The following is a 17,927-nucleotide window of genomic DNA, read 5'->3' as shown; positions in this document are numbered from 1 at the left end:
ATAATCATGCTAAGCGAAAGAAGCTAGACACAAAAGATTCCATACTGTATGCTTCCATTTATATAAATCTCTAGAATAAGCAAAGCTATTGTGACAGAAGCCAGGTTAGTAGTTACCGAGGACCTGGGGTAGGAGTGGAGATGGACTGTAAAGTAAGAAAACTTTTCGTGATGAGTAATTGAAGTGTTTTTAACTTGATTGTGGTGGTAGTTTTCGCAACTGTGTACATTTGCCAAGACTCCTCGAATTGAATTTTAAGTTATACCTCAAATAAAGCTGAAATAAAAATAGTACAATCATGTATTTTTAAAATACTATGAAAAGTTAATAAAAACAGCAGTTTACTACCCCTCGTTTCTCCTGTCCTGTCCCCCTAACCTGTCTTGTCCCATGTCATTCTTCAGAAAAACCATTTTCAACTATTTTATCTACTTTTTCTATTTACCACCTTATAATAATGGGGTATGTATACTCCTGTCTCTTGGTCCACCAATGTTTAACATACATTGATTTCCTCTTATAACATGATTTTAACTCTCAATGCCTTCCTTCACCTTATCTTGTCATCCTGATGTATTTAACTATTACTGGTTAACCATACTTAGTGCTTTCATTATTATGACCATAAAAGTATTGTTCAACAGTGAAGCAAACAGCGCATATGGTTATGTCTTTTCTTGTACAACTTTTGTTGTTGTTGCTGTTTCAATTAAATAATTACGTCAGTTTAAAATTTTGCTTAGTTAAGGTTGCATCTGAGTCTGTCTTCCCAGAGGCTTCAAACCATCTTTGTAATAATAACTTTCACCTGTAGGATAATTAGTTTGGTTATTTTCCTAAGATACCTTCCTAGAGCCTTCAATTTTTCTGATTTAATCTTCACTGCCCTCTAGGTCTGTTTCACAGCTGTTGTCTTATGACTTCTCTTTGCTCTTATCCTGAAAATTCCCTACCCCTGCTTCCTGTGTTGGAGGCTTGATTTCCCATGTCCCATACCTTCATGGTGTACCCTCTCATTTACAGGACCATACCCTCTAGTGGCTTCCTGAAAAGGGATAACTGAGAGGTAAATTGTTTGAGATTTTACATACCTGAATATGTCATAGTCTACTCCTGTAGTTATGTGGATACTTTTGGTGAGTGTAGAATTCTAGATTGAAAATCATTTTTACTCAGAATGTTTAAAGTATTGCTGCTGTAATATATTCTGGCTTCCCGTTTTGCTATTGCATGATCTAGTGCCATTCTGGCCCCTGATCTTTTATTTGGCTTGTGTGGGGGGTTGGGGGGTGGGTGGGTGTCTTTAGAAGTTATTATTATCTTCCCTTCAGGCCTGGTGTTCTGAAATTTTATGGCACTGTATCTTGGTGTGGGTCTCTTCCTTTATTGTGCTATGCACTCAGTAGGTCCTTGCTTTCTGCAGACTTACATCTCTCAGTTCTTGGACATTTTCTTGCCTTTCTTTTTTGATATTTTCTCTCTTCTGTTTTCATTGTTGTTTCTGGAATTCCTACAAGTCAGATATTAGACTTCCTGAATTGCTCTTTCTAGTTTTTTACCTTTCCCCCCTATTACTCATCTCTTTCTTTTTATTCTGCCCTCTGGAAAATTGCCTTGACTTTAAACTTTTATTGAATTTTTTTTTCAGCTCTTATTCTCTGATTCTTTTTTTCTTACTGGTTCTTCTTCTGGTTAATGATGCAATATCTTCTCTTATCTGAGAATATTTTAATTAGTTTCTTTGACATTTTCTTCTGTCCCATCATTCTCTTTGTTTCTCAGCACTCCTGTTTTGTTTTGGTCTCTGTCTTTAATATTGGAGGCTTCCTCAAAAGCATAAAGATCCTTGGCTGTCATTCATATTTAAAAAGTATTAAAAGCTGATAAAAAGCTCTGAGTTTGAGGGCAGAGCTCTTGTCTGTTAGTGGACTGTGCTGTAGGAAATCCTTAAATGTCATGATCTTACTCTATGTTAGTCAGTTTTGGCTTCTTTTCTGGAGAAAAATCTACCATCTCTTATGTGGGGCTACTTATATGTTCTAGAGATTTACTGAAGAAAGGGGCTTTGAATCTCATTAGACTTTCAAATAATCCTCTGGTTTTAGTCACAACTTTACCCTTAGCTATTTCTGTGTCTATTTAAGTCCAAAGACTTTGGGGTTTAGTTTTTCCAGAAACTATGCCTTCTGATTTCCGAAGGATTGGGAAGCCATTGACTACACTAAGAGGAGTTGGAGACCTGAAGTTCTAATAGTTCCAGGTATTTCCTTGTCCTGAACCTTTCTTTCTTTCTTTTTTTAATAGATCTTTATTGGAGTATAATTGCTTCACAGTACTGTGTTAGTTTCCATTGTACAACAAAGTGAATCAGCCATATTCATACATATATGCACATATCCCCTCCCTCTTGAGCCTCCCTCCCACCCTCCTTATCCCATCCTTCTAGGTCATCACAAAGCACCAAGCTGATCTCTCTGTGCTATGCTGCTGCTTCGCACTAGCTAACTGTTTTACATTCAGTAGTGTATATATGTCAATGCTACTCTCACTTCACTCCAGCTTCCCCCTCCCACCCCGTGTCCTCAAGTCCATTATCTATGTCTACGTCTTTATTCCTGCCCTGCCACTAGGTTCATCAGTACCTTTTTCTTTTTTTAATTCCATATATATGTGTTAGCGTACATTACTTGTTTTCCTCTTTCTGACTTACTTCACTCTGTGTGACAGTCTCTAGGTCCATCCACCTCACTACAAATAACTCAGTTTTGTTTCTTTTCATGGCTGAGTAATATTCCATTGTATATATGTGCCACATCTTCTTTATCCATTCCTCTGTCGATGGACACTTAGGTTGCTTCCATGTCCTGGCTATTGTAAATAGAGCTGCAGTGAACATTGTGGTACATGACTCCTTTTGAATTATGGTTTTCTCAGGATATATGCCCAGGAGTGGGATTGCTGGGTCGTATGGTAGTTCTATTTTTAGTTTTTTAAGGAACCTCCACACTGTTCTCCTTAGTGGCTGTATCAACTTACATTCCCATCAGCAGTGCACGAGGGTTCCCTTTTCCCCACATGCTTTCCAGCATTTATTGTTTGTAGATATTTTGATAATGGCCATTCTGACCAGTGTGAGGTGATAACTTATTGTAGTTTTGATTTGCAGTTCTCTAATAATTAGTGATGTTGAGCATCTTTTCATGTGCCTCTTGGCCATCTGTATGGCTTCCTCGGTGAAATGTCTATTTAGGTCTTCTGCCCATTTCTTAATTGAATTGTTTGTTTTTTTTATATTGAGCTCCATGAGCTGTTTGTATATTTTGGAGATCAATCCTTTGTCCATTGTTTCATTTGCAAATATTTTCTCCCATTCTGAGGGTTGTCTTTTCGTCTTGTTTATGGTTTCCTTTGCTGTGCCAAAGCTTTGAAGTTTAATTAGGTCCCATTTGTTTCTTTTTGTTTTATTTCCAGTACTCTAGGAGGTGGGTCAAAAAAGATCTTGCTGTGGTTTATGTCAAAGAGTGTTTTTCCTCTAAGAGTTTTACAGTATCTGGTCTTACATTTAGGTCTTTAATCCATTTTGAGTTTATTTTTGTGTATGGTGTTAGAGAGTCTTCTAATTTCATTCTTTTACATGTAGCTGTCCAGTTTTCCCAGCACGACTTATTGAAGAGGCTGTCTTTTCTCCATTGTATGTCCTTGCCTCTTTTGTCATAAATTACATCACCATATGTGTGTGGGTTTATCTCTGGGTTTTCTATCCTGTACCATTGATCTGTATTTCTGTTTTTGTGCCAGTACCATACTGTCTTGATTACTGTAGCTTTGTAGTATAGTTTGAAGTTGGGGAGCCTGATTCCTCCAGCTCTGTTTTTCTTTCTCAAGATTGCTTTGGCTATTCGGGGTCTTTTGTGTTTCCATATGAATTGTAAAATATTTTGTTCTAATTCTGTGAAGAATGTCATTGGTAGCTTGATAGGGATTGTATTGAATCTGTAGATTGCTTTGGGTAGTATAGTCATTTTCACAGTATTGATTCTTCCAATCCAGTAACATGGTATATTTCTCCACCTGTTTATATCATCTTTGCTTACTTTCATCAGTGTTTTATAGTTTTCTGAGTACAAGTCTTTCGCCTCCTTAGGTAGGTTTATTCCTAGTTATTTTATTCTTTTTGTTGTGATGGTAAATGGGATTGTTTCCTTAATTTCCATTTCTGATCTTTTGTTGTTAGTGTATAGGAACGCCAGAGATTCGTGGCATTAATTTTGAATCTTGCAACCTTACCAAATTCATTGATTAGGTCTAGTAGTTTTCTGGTGGCATCTTTAGGAATTTCTATGTATAGTATCATGTCATCTGCAAACAGGACAGTTTTACTTCTTCTTTTCCAATTTGTATTCCTTTTATTTATTTATTTTCTCTGATTGCCATGGCTAATATTTCCCAGAAATATGTTGAATAAGAGTGGCGAGAGTGGACATACTTGTCTTGTTCCTGATTTTAGTGGAAATGCTTTCAGTTTTTCACCATTGAGTATGATGTTTGCTGTGGGTTTGTCATATATGGCCTTTATTATGTTGAGGTAGGTTCTCTCTATGCACAATTTCTGGAGAGTTTTTATCAGAAATTGGTGTTGAATTTTGTCAAAAGCTTTTTCTGTGTCTATTGAGATAATCATATATGGTTTCTATTCCTTAATTTGTTGGTGTAGTGTATCACATTGATTTGCTTATCATGAAGAATCCTTGCACCCCTGGGAGAAATCCCACTTGATCATGCTATATGATCCTTTTAATATGCTGTTGGATTCTGTTTGCTAGTATTTTGTTTAGGAATTTTGCATCTATGTTCATCAGTGATATTGGTCTATAATTTTCTTTTTTGTGATATTTTTTTCTGGTTTTGGTATCAGGGTGATGCTGGTTCATAGAATGAATTTGGGAGTGTTCCTTCCTCTGCAATTTTTTGGAAGAGTTTGAGAAGGATGGGTGTTAGCTCTTCTCAGAATGGTTGGTAGAATTTGCCTGTGAAGCCATCTGGTCCTGGACTTCTGTTTGTTGGGAAGATTTTAAATTACAGTTTCAATTTCATTACTTGTGATAGGTCTGTTTATATTTTCTACTTCTTTCTGGTTCAATCTTGGAAAATTGTAACTTTCCAAGATTTGTCCTTTTCTTTGTGGTTGTCCATTTTATTGGCATATAGTTGTTTGTGGTAGTTTCTTATAATCCTTTGTATTTCTGCAGTGTCAATTGTGATTCCTCCTTTTTTATTTCTAATTTTATTGATTTGCGTCCTCTCCCTTTTTTTCTTGATGAGTCTGGATAAGGGTTTACCAGTTTTGTTTATCTTCTCAAAAAACCAGCTTTTAGTTTTATTGACCTTTGCTATTGTTTCTTCATTACTATTGCATTTATTTCTGCTCTGATCTTTATGATATTTTTCCTTCTACTGACTTTGGGTTTTCTTCTTCTTTCTCTAGTTGCTTTAGGTGTAGGGTTAGATTGTTTATTTGAGGTTTTTCTTGTTTCTTGAGGTGAGATTGATTGCTGTAAACTTCCCTCTTAGAACTGCTTTTGCTGCATCACATATGTTTTGGGTCGTTGTGTTTTCATTGTCATTTTTTTCTATGTATTTTTTAATTTCTTTGATTTCTTCAGTGATCTCTTGATTATTTAGTAGCACACTGTTTAGCCTCCATGTATTTGTGTTTTTTACAGGTTTTTTTCCTGTAATTGATTTCCAGTCTCATAACGTTGTGGTCAGAAAAGATGCTTGATACAATTCCAATTTTCTTAAATTTTCCAAGGCTTGATTTGTGACCCAACATGTGATCTATCCTGGAGAATGTTCCGTGTGCACTTGAGAAGAAAGTGTATCCTGCCACTTTCAGGTGGAATGTTCTATAAATATCAATTAAATCTATCTGGTCTATTGTGTCATTTAAAGCTTGTGTTTCCTTATTTATTTTCTGTTTGGATGATCTGTCCATTGGTGTAAGTGGGGTGTTAAAGTCCCCTACTATGATTGTGTTACTGTCGATCTCCCCTTTCATGTTTGTTAGCATTTGCCTTATGTATTGAGGTGCTCCTATGTTGGGTGCATAAACATTTGTAATTGTTATATCTTCTTCTTGTATTGATGCCTTGATCATTATGTAGTGTCCTTCCTTATCTTTTGTAACAATCTTTATTTGAAAGTCTATTTTATCTGATATGACTATTGCTACTCTAGCTCTCTTTTGATTTCCATTTGCATGGAATATCTTTTTCCATCCCTTCATTTCAGTCTGTATGTGTCCCTGGGTCTAAAATGGGTCTCTTGTAGACAGCATATGTATGGGTCTTGTTTTTGTATCCATTCCCACAGTCTGTGTCTTTTGGTTGTGGCATTTAATCCATTTACATTCAAGGTTATTATCGACATGTATGTTCCTATTACCATTTTCTTAATTGTTTTTGTTTTGTTTTTGTGGGTCTTTTTCTTCTCTTGTGTTTCTCACCTAGAGAAGTTTCTTTAGCATTTGTTGTAAAGCTGATTTGGTGGTGCTGAATTCTCTTCACTTTTGTTTGTCTGAAAAGCTTTTGATTTCTCCTTCGAATCTGAATGAGCTCCTTGCTAGGTAGAGTAATCTTGGTTGTAGGTTTTTCTCTTTCATCACTTTAAGTATATCCTGCCACTCCCTTCTGGCCTGCAGAGTTTCTGCTGAAAAATCAGTTGATAACCTTATGGGGATTCCTTTGTATGTTATTTTTTGCTTTTCCCTTGCTGCTTTTAATATTTTTTCTTGGAATTTAATTTTTGTTAGTTTGGTTAATATGTGTCTTTGTGTGTTTCTCCTAGGGTTTATCCTGTATGGGACGCTCTATGCTTCCTGGACTTGGATGACTCTTTTCCTTTCCTGTGTTAGAAAAGTTTTCCACTGTAATCTCTTCAAATATTTTCTCAGACCCCTTCTTTTTCTCTTCTGCTTCCGGGACCCCTATAATTCGAATGTTGGTGCGTTTAGTGTTGTCCCATAGGTCTCTGAGATTGTCTTCAATTCTTTTCATTCTTTTTTCTTTATTCTGCTCTTTTACAGTTATTTCCACCATTTTGTCTTCCAGCTCACTTATTCGTTCTTCTGCCTCATTAATTATGTTACTGATTCCTTCTAGTGTAGTTTTCATTTCAGTTATTGTACTGTTCATCTCTGTCTCTTTGTTCTTTAGTTCTTCTAGATCTTTGTTAAACATTTTTTGTTTTTTCTCAATCCGTGCCTCCATTCTATTTCCGAGATTCTGGATCATCTTTACTCTCATTACTCTGAATTCTTTTTCAGGTAGATTGCCTATTTCTTCTTCATTTATTTGGTCTTGTAGGTTTTTACCCTGCTCCTTCATCTGTGACATATTTTTTTGCCATCTCATTTTTTTTTTTCCCTTTTTTTAACGAGTGCGATTGTGTTCCTTTCTTACTGGTTGTTTGGCCTGAGGCTTCCAACACTGCAGTTTGTAGGCTGTTGGGTAGAGCTGGGTCTTGGTACTGAGATGAGGACCTCCGGGAGACCTCACTCCAATGGCTATTCCCTGGGGTCTGAGGTTCTCTGTTAGTCCAGAGATTCAGACTCAGAGCTCCCACTGCAGGAGCTTCGGCCTGACCACTGGCTTGTGAACCAAAATCCCACAAGCCGCATGGGGTGGTTTGCTTGGGGGTTCTTCCTATCTCCTCGGGCGTCGGGGTCCCCCACCAGCATCCAGCAGGTGCCCTAGTTGTCGGGAGATGTGAGCTCTGCGTCTTTCCACACTGCCATCTTGACTCCTCCCCTCCCTGGTCCTGAACCTTTCTGAGGTTCTGTGAGAATTGGCTTGCTTATTATCTATAGACAGTTAAATTTAATATTCCTTACTTGACTTACCATTTTTTATTCCCCTGTCTGAGCTATTTGTAAATTACAAAAAAAAAAAAAAAATTAGCCCTTTGTCATATATGTCGCAAATATATCTTCCCAGTTTGCCAATGGTCTTACAATTTGGTTTATGGTACTTTTGCCAAAAAATCTTTGACTTTTTAGTCATATTTCTCTATCTTTTTCTGTCTGACTTTTCAGTATTGTAGCATTAATATATAAATAAACCATAGTTTTCCTTTATATGAACAATAACCAATTATATAATGGAAAAGAAGAACCCATTCACAAAATTAACAAAAAGATCACTTATCTGCAAACAGTTATCTGTTATCTGTAACAGTTACCTGTTAATAAGCCATAACAGAACTTACATAAAGAAATCTTTTAAAATTCTACTGAGAAGGCAGAAATTTCTTGGACAGGATACAAAAAGCACTAATCATAAAAGAAAATTAGATAAATAGGACTATCAAAGTTAACATTTTTTGCTCATCAAAAGACAACAGGAGGATGAGTAGACATGCCACAGAATTGAAAAAAATATTCTTAGTACTTACAAGTGACAAAAAAACTTATTTCCAGAATATATAAAGAACCTGAAATCAACATTTAAAAAAATCAACTACATGGGGCCTCCCTGGTGGCACAGTGGTTGAGAGTCCACCTGCCGATGCAGGGGACACAGGTTCGTGCCCGGTCTGGGAAGATCCCACATGCCACGGAGCGGCTAGGCCCGTGAGCCATGGCCGCTGAGCCTATGCGTCCAGAGCCTGTGCTCCGCAACAGGAGAGGCCACAACAGTGAGAGGCCCGCATACCACAAAAAAAAAAAAAAAAAATCAACTACTAAATAAAAATGGGTAAAAGACACAAATAGACATTTCACAGAAGATATACAAATGGCTAACAACACATGAAAAGATTTTCAACATCATTAGTCATTAGTAAATGCAAATTAAAACAATAGTGTTTTAATTTGTAGAGCTATCACTACCTACCCAGTAGAATAGCTAAAATTAAAAACTGATACCACTAAATAGTTATGAGGATGTGGGGCAGCTGGAACTCTCTTTTATTGCTGGTGGGAATACAAAATGATCAACCACTTTGGAGAACTGGTAGACAGTTTCTTATAAAGTTAAACATAACATTTACCTTATGTGTCAGGAGTTTACTAAAACCAGGTTTGATGGTTTGCTAGGAGGACTCACAGGACTCAGCATGTAGTCATACTCATTGCTGTGATTTATTACAGCAAAGGATACAAAGCTCAATCAGCAAACGGAAAAGGTTCGTTGGGAGAAACCCAGGGGAGACCAGGTGCAAGCTTCCAAGGGTCCTCTCCCAGTATAGTCACGCAAGGTACATTTAATTTCTCCAGCAAGGAGTTGTGACAACATGTGAAATGTAGCCAATCAGGAAAGCTTGTTAGAGATTCAGTGCTGCACAAGTATAGCTTTAGAGGCTGATCCCTCTGCCCAGCACATACCCAAATTTCAGAAGGAAAGCAGGCATTAGACGTAAACCATATTGTTTCCAATGAACAGTTCAGGTACAGTGAGCCACTCTTATCAGTTAGGGGGTGGAAATCCTCCCAGTATCCAACATCCAAATTCCCAGACACTAACCAAGAGCTAACTTTGCAAGCAGAACTTTTTAAGGATAAGCAGTCAGTCTATACTCTGTAGAACCCAGCATTTCACTCCTAAGTATTCACCAAGAGAAATAAAAGTATATGTCCACTAAAACAAAAACAATAAAAACTGATGTAAGAACGTCCATAGCCAAAACTGGGAATAGCTCCAACAACTGGAGAATAGATAAACAAGTTGTAGTATATTTTGGAATGCTACTTGGTGATTTAAAGGAACTGATTAGTGATACATTAACAACATGGATAAATCTCAAAAATAATGAAGGAAAAGAAGCCAAATACAAAAGAGTATATACTGTGTGATTTGATTTACATGAAGTCAAGAGCCAGAAATACTAATCTATAATTACAGAAATCAAAATGTGATTGGGGCATAGAGAGAAGTTAACTGGAAAAGAGCATGAGGGGACATTCTGGGGTAATAGAAATGTTCTGTATCTTGTGTGGTGGTTACACAGGTGTAAAAAGCTATTAAAAATCATCAAACAACATTTACGATATAAGCAGTTCATCGTATGTTAATTATAATTCAATTTAAAAATAACTACTGAGGAACATTGAAAAATAGATGTGGAAATACATACTTGAATAGGAAGATTATTTTGTAAACATGTCAGTTCTATCTCAGCATAAATCAGGTGTTCTTAATCAAAATATGACCAGGTTTTGCTTTGAGCTGTTTTTGAACTTAACAGAATGATTTTAAAGTTCATCTGGAATTGAAAGTCAAGTTTAATGAGACTGTGAGGGACTAGAGGGAAGGCATTTGGGTTGAATTTAAAGAATGATTGAAATGGCAATGAATAGGAATGGAGATTGAAGAAAGATCATGGACCCTATTTACAAATGCAAAGAAGACTGAAGAGAAAAGATTGATCCAATAGGATTAGAGTTTGGAGTGTGGGTCAGGAGGGGGAGAGTAAAGGCAGACCATTGTTGTAATGGTTCATGAGGCTTTGAGTTTGAGCTATGTTTTGTAGATACTAGAGATTCATCATATTATTTTAATTGAGTAATGGTATAATTAGATGTGTGTTTTAGGTAGCCACTTCTAGTGACACTGTGGATAATGAATTGGGAAGGGGAAAAGTTAAATAGTGTATGTTTTCAGGGCTTTTTGCCTTAGTTTATACTGCCCACTTAACCTGCTGTGCCCTCTGTACCTGTCAGAAATCCTTTTCATTTCATCTTATAGAAAGCAATTGCTTAATGAATGCTCGTTGAATTATAAACAAGTCATTGTTCCATGTGAGAACTCTTTAAGGCCTAATAGTGATAGAGAAGATGGCCAAAAAAAAAAAAAGATGAATTTGAGGGCAGTTCAGTGGATGGAAGTGACGTCATGCAAGAGGAGTTGAGAATTCCAAAGGTTCTAACCTTGGAGATTGAGAGAGTGGTGATGTCATGAAAAATCCCCACATTTGAGTAATAAGCAGAGTAAGAGGTACCAACAAAAGAAACAATTAAAGGAGTCCAGAAAAATACCACAGAAAGATTATTTTGACTTTTTATTGAGGAAACTTTGGGGAAAAACTTTAAATCATTTATAATATTAATAGTTCCTTACCTTTGTAATTTAAATTTTTTAATTTTGAAGGTATTTTAACATGAGATATAACATATGAACCTGAGAACTTTTTGACATTTACCATTGTAGAAATATCCACTTTTAGAATGTTCTCTATGTATACTGTATTGTAGTGACTTTGTAATAGATGCTCAAATAGCGAGAGAAAAGTAGAGAATGTGTGAGTGAACACGTGTGTATGTGTCTGTATTTTGTCCTGGGAAAATGACATCCTGACAGGACAGAAGAACAAAAGAACAGTATTGAAAATAGCTAGAGTAAAGGTTGTTTTTCTGTCACCACACAGCAGATATGGAGAGTAGTAAAAGCAGACAGATGGACAGCTGTGCTAGTTTTGGAGTGTTCTAATAGAGAAAAGAAACATTCTGTTCCTTTTATTCAGAAAATGAATTTCTAGGCTAAATTACTAGTTTCAGTAATAAGTTTCATATTCTGACCAAAGAAACATTTTTTTTTACCCTGGGGATAATGACTCATGCTCTTCTCAGAGTTTTGCTTTTGTGGAAACTAAAGTGCAGTCATAAATACAGCACTGTTATTTGGATCTTAGTGTTAATGATACTATTGTGAGTAGACTAGTGATGAGTAAGAACACTAGTATTGTAAGGCCACTTGTAACAAAGGAACCAAGCACAGGCTTTAATTAGCTGATTCCTAGAGATGTAAAAGTCGATTAAAGATAAAAACTAATAAGCTAGTTATCATGATTTTGTTGATTATGCTATAAAAATAGAACATACTTTTATCTTTTTAAAAAAAAAAACTTCATTGTTTTAAAGACTTTGTGACAGAAGGTAAATTTCTGACTTCCAGTAGTGACAGTGGAGATACTTTATTTTCTTCTGTGCATTCTTTTCTTATATCACTGAAAATTGGTATGAGAGTATCAAATTATAATCACATAGACCATAAAGCAACTATCAAATAATAGAGATTATTAGTATTGACTAGATAAGTTAAAAGTTTATGTTCCAGTTTTAGTTTAACCTTAATCTTGCAATTTAAGAAATAGAGGTTTAAACGTGCTCTTTATGTGCCGTAATAAAAGCTCTCATGCTGAATTTTCACCACATCAGGATTCTCCAATGTGTCCATTCCTGTAATAACCATTATTGAGCACATACACAAAAGTCTCTGTTAATGTCCCCCACAGTGTCTCTCTTCAACCTAGGAACTGTCCCGTATCTCTTCACTTTAATCTTTGCAATCATTCTCTTTCTTGAGATACTACTCCCTAGTGAAGGTTTAGAATTTTAGCTCTTTAAGTTCCGTTTTTCAAACTTTCTTATGGCTCCCTCTGTGCATTTATTTTAATTTCAGCAAAATTAACTAATGAATCATAATGTGTGAAGCAGCTGTTGGGATAATAATTTAATGACTTACATTCAGTAACCAGTTTTAAAGTTTTTGTCAGTTGATACATATTAAAGAAGCACTTTAACTTATTGAATTATAAGGTAATTTATTGTTTAACTTTATGCCTTAGGTGATCAACTGATGACATATTAAGCAGCAGTGGATAAAATGGAAATATTCTACTTACTGATCACTTATTTTGCTGTTTATACACAGTTACACCCATTTCAGTTTGTCATTCTCATTGCTCTCATGTTAAGGTATAGTAACCATGATTTCCCAGATACTTGGTACATTGTACTATATCAAGTATACATGAATAGTAAGTGTTTGAAAAGGCAAAGTGCAACCCATCTACTAATATTTCTCTTCCATCATTAAATGGATTCTAAAGTATCTTACCCATATTGTGTTGGCTAAAAAATTGAGTTTTTAAAAAAATATCTATGCTTACATGACTATACATTGTTGTTGTTATCGTTCGTAGGACTGCTTCTCTTCACATCTTGACTAGGTGATGTTTGTCCTGCGGTTAAGCTACCCTCTCTCTGATTGCGCTTCTGGGAGATCTGCATTCCTTTGCTTGCCAGACAGCTATCCTGTATTACTCCAAATTTTGCTTTAGTGAAGTAGCCCTTTTTACCAGATATCAAATACTGAAGTATGATAAATCACTATTAAATTTGGTCAATAATTGCTTGCAGGGGAGTTTTTCACTATTACTAGTATAATACTAAAGTATTCTGTTATTGCCAGAAAATGGAGCAGATGGCAAGGAGTTACATCAGAATATAATATTACTGTTTGGTCTTTATCATTGAAAAAGCAAAATTTTAAAATCAAGTTTCTACTGTATTTCATGTCTTTCATCCGGTGTTGTAGCATCCCTCTTGAACTGCATTGTTACCTGTAGATAGACTTGGGTGGCGCTCATTGAACAAATAATACAATATCTTACATTTATTAGAGTATAGTTTGAAGAAAATGGAATATATTTTCAAGTAGCTCTCTATAGGTTTATTTGATTAAGTTCAGTAAAACTAGGAACTGCTTGTTTTGGCCAATAAATTTGGCATGTGAAATAAGCAGATTAAAAATAGACATTATATGATCATCTTAAGTGAAATTTAATGAAGTAAAATGTGAGTGCCCTATACATTCTATGCTTTGTATCTATTCGTAGAATGCCAGTAATATATCAATAGATATGACATAAAAGAAAGAATACTTGAAGAGATTACTATAATGGCCTCTAAGAAAGGTAACCAGTTCAAGGAAAAGTGTGAGATTGTGATATTGGGACTAAAGGTTAATAGCAAGGGCAGATAGATAACTAGACAAAAATGTCAGGGACCTATGTATTGATATGATAACCAAGGTTATGCAGTACATCTTCGGCCAGATTTCCCCAGCCTAATCTAAATTAAAAACTAAAATATATTTTCATGACACTGTATTATACTGATGCTTAATTTTGTAATACAGCCACTGGGGACTATGCCTTAGGATGAATGAAGCTAAAGGTAAGGCCCTTCTAGTATTTTTAGTAAAAGTTCATTGGATAGTACCTGTTTCCACAGAAAACATACTAAAATTAGAATGACAGCAGAAGACTAGCATGGTCCCTGTGTAAGGCTGATACACACATTCAAGAAGTACTCCATATTTTTAAGTTAATGTTTTTATTTGACTCACCAGCAGGCTGTTTTCCTGCCATAAAGGAAATTGGTGGAGTCCAGTTGTACTTTCTTCTTAGCCTGTGAGTATTCCCAGAATCACCACCATGATCATTGCAGCGCATTCCAGACCTTGTCATTCAATTTTGAAAATATTGTCCTTGCAGCAGCCAGTTACAGCAATGATATATAAATATATGCTTTGTTCATTATTTGTGTGTGGTAGTATGTAATAATAGTTACAGACACCATAGCTTAAGTTTAATAACACTGCATAAAACTCAGGAAGTAGAGAAATCCATTGGAAACTGTAGACCATAATGAAGCTTTATGATTGGCCCCTCATTCTCTCTCCTAGATAAGTTTGGCCTTGTGACAGATAGTACAATCTATAAAATTTGGAATGTTAAGTTGGTAAAAAATGAAAATAATACTACCAAAGTAAAGAGACTTTCTATGAAATATATCTGGATGCAATTAGGTGAATATATTATGTCTGCTAGTACCCCTAGTCAGAGTTGCTAGCTCCAACTTTATTGGATCAAACTAGAGTGAAAATTTACTGTTTTGGTATTTAGGGTGTTTTTTTCCTTTCTCTGTGGATACTAACTACTTGTTCTGTACAAGGAGGATAGAGCAACTCATTTTACTGAGAAATCTGTAGCTGACACAAGTTTCACTTTGTTTATAATGATAGCTTAAGACTTGTTATGCAGGACTCATCTTTTCATCATTGTCAGGAAAGACCATAAGGTTAATCAGTGGGGTGCAGACAAGTTTCAATACATCTAGACACTAGAGAGGTACCACCAGAAGTAATAGTAATTGACTAGAAGTCCCAATAGTGACCAAATTATGTCTTCATCCTCTGACATAAGGAAATAAGGTAGCTGTTCATTCTTGATAAAGAGAAGAAAAGACAAAGAACAGTGTGAAGCAAATGTTTTCCAAAAGTTCATCTGCCCTCACCCATAGTAGCAGGAGAACTTGAAAGATGACTGTTGAGATATTCAAAGCCATGGAAAGGCTTATGAGGGCATTATGCTAAACCAGAAAGAAACAAAAATAAAAGAGGAAAAGCCATTTGTAAACTTCAGGAAGAGAAGTTCTCATTCCTGATGACTTACGGAAACATCTTGCCTTCAGCTTATTACAGGTCTTTAAAAGAATCAAGTCAAGTGAGCTAGAAGACACATTGCTAGTGTTACCTTTTTCTAGATGTTTTAATTTAATTAAGATGTTTACTGAAGATATTCTTAAACTCTTTAATGAATTTATCTAGATGGGCCCTGGATGATGTACTCTTTTGTCTCTCCAAAGGAGTACATCCAAGTCCCGGATAGGTGTTAGCTTCATTAGCGTAAAAAAGAGTGAAGTTATGTTTTGTGAAGCCCCAGACTTTTGAAAGAAAAAGAGGGAGAATTAATTTTGATACTGACTTTAAGTTGGAAAGTAGATCCCTTTCATACTTTTTTAAATGAACCCATCAATCAAGAAAGGAACAGTGTGTAGTTAGCATCATCTATATAACTCCAAGTAATAAATAGTAATAAATAGACTTTCTTTCTGAAATATATGGGACATGAGTCTCATTTGTAAAGGGGAATTAGAAAGGACTGTGAGGCCTATTTTTTGGTTATCATCAGTAATAAGTTTGGTTATAAACTTTGACTTCTAAGAGATTAAGATTTCAGGACCTTTTCTCTTCATCTTCCATGGGAGCTAAAATTTTTGCTTAGCAGGAAATTGGAGTAACATTTCAAGAACTGCTCCATATTTTGCATTTCTTTGTAGTAGGCCATGCTTCCTTACTGGGCTGTTCTCTTCATTGATCTCACATTGGTTAAATTTTCATGGAGGCAATCAGGTGCATAATTAGGCTTCTGTTTTCACTGTTGTGTTGAAGTATACTCTTGACTCTTAAATGTAAATACAGCTGCTAAACGTAAATATAGAGTTGTTTCTCTCTGTATATAAAAGATACTACTTTGTAACCATTTTTCAAGGAAAGTATCTTTTTTCTCATTAAAAAATTACCCTTTACATTATACCAAATTTCCTTTAAGTATCGCTTCTGTGAACTAAATAGTATCTTACTAAATGTACATGAGCTATGTTGTTGGTTTTTAGCCCCAAAAGATCATCGAACATCACTGCTTATTTCCAGTCAATCCAGATATGATTAAAAGGCATTTATTTTAACATGAAGAGAAAGTCGGTAGTATGGTCTATTTCATTCCCCTTTACTTCTTGCTTTCCCTCACTGGTCATTATTTTTTTTCAGTCCAAAGAGCCAAAATTACTTGTTACCATGACTTTGAATTTTTATTTCTATTATTCATTGCAACTTTCCTCCTTTTTCTTTAAATGAGAAAAACCAGTAGAATCTCATGTGTAAACTTAAAGAAGTAGATTTTACAAATTATGTATAGCATAATTCTAAAATAAGAATTTTTGTATTTCCAGCTGCTTTTGTCTTGTGTCTCTTTTGTTTTATCATTATTGAAATATGTTAGATGACCATTTGATGCTTATGCTCTGCTGAAAATGTACGGACTGAGTTAAACAGGCCTCATCCTTTAGGAATTTCATGTTTCAGTAAGAATACAGAGACAAATACAAAGATGGGGACAGAGACATCTGTACAGATATCAAATATATCAATAAAATATTCATCAAAAATTTTTTTTAAATCATTAAAAAAAATATCTTTCATCTCCTTACAATAGGCCTGAAACAATAAAGTTGTGTCCCTTTCTGGACACATGGATCTAGATAGCATTGATCCAGTAGATAAGAGAGAGGGAACTTTTATTGAATTTTTATGCTCCAAGCACTATACTAAGGATTTTTTTACATGTATTATCTCATTTAATTCTTATAACATCACTATGAGGTAGTAACTTTTTTTTTCACTTTGTGCAAATAAAGAAACTGACTGAAATTTCCTCTCCTGGGGAAATCTTAATAATTGCAGAGTTCTTCATAGGGTCAGCAGAGCTGAGGGTGATGGAGCGAGCAGTGATCTGAACCAAACCAAAACCCTCAGGTTAGACCATTTCTGCTCTGCCATTAAAATAAGACTGTTTTCATATATGCTACTAAATACTGAATAATACCATAATTGAAAAAACGTAGAGGTTTCTAAAACGTTTTCAGGTTCCTTGGTTATTCATTTGTTACAGGTGTTAAGATGTTAAAGCTTAAGTCACCTGGTTAGATTCTCTTTATGGAATGGTTAGCTTTGTTCGTTTCTTTGGGCAGAAGGAGGCACCCTTAACCGTGTCCACCTGTGTTACCAATGCTTGCTATTAGTCACAAGGTGGCCTGATTAATAAAGAGGAATCAAAGAATTGGAATTTACTACTCTTTTCTACAAATAGAAAAACAAGGCAAACTATTAATGTATTTTTTATTTGAAGTATTATTCATTAAGTGAATGGGAATTCTAGAGTTACCTGATTTACAGTTTACTTCTGACTGCCTGCTGCCTGTTTTACATGAAGCTGTGATAATCTGTCTTGACTCCCTCACAAAGATGAGAAAAATATTTTCTGGAAAACTATGTCAGTGTGGAATCATTTGTCCTATTAAATTGTGTGCTACTATGAAATATCTCTTATTGTGTTTTCCACATTGTTAACCATATTTACTTCATAATCCTGTCCTTCCAATTTTCACCTCTATTAATATTTAGGCCCCTTTGAGCTTAAATTCTAAGAACTTTTAATTTATCCTATCACACAGTAAAATTTGAATT

The 17,927-nt window shown here is 35.3% G+C and overlaps 1 protein-coding gene and 1 pseudogene across 1 annotated transcript in view; both read left to right on the top strand.

The window, feature by feature from the left end:
• Positions 1 to 17,927, top strand: part of PIK3CA (phosphatidylinositol-4,5-bisphosphate 3-kinase catalytic subunit alpha) — a 111,725-nt gene that overhangs the window by 49,921 nt on the left and 43,877 nt on the right. The gene's annotated exons all lie outside the window — the stretch shown is intronic.
• Positions 14,063 to 14,161, top strand: LOC114891416 (annotated as a pseudogene).

This window comes from Monodon monoceros, unplaced genomic scaffold (genome assembly GCF_005190385.1).
Source record: "Monodon monoceros isolate NGI ecotype Baffin Bay Population unplaced genomic scaffold, NGI_Narwhal_1 Super_Scaffold_11, whole genome shotgun sequence".
Taxonomy (NCBI): domain Eukaryota; kingdom Metazoa; phylum Chordata; class Mammalia; order Artiodactyla; family Monodontidae; genus Monodon; species Monodon monoceros.
The sequence above is the reverse complement of the archived record's forward strand: the minus strand, read 5'-3'. Positions and strand labels throughout refer to the sequence as shown.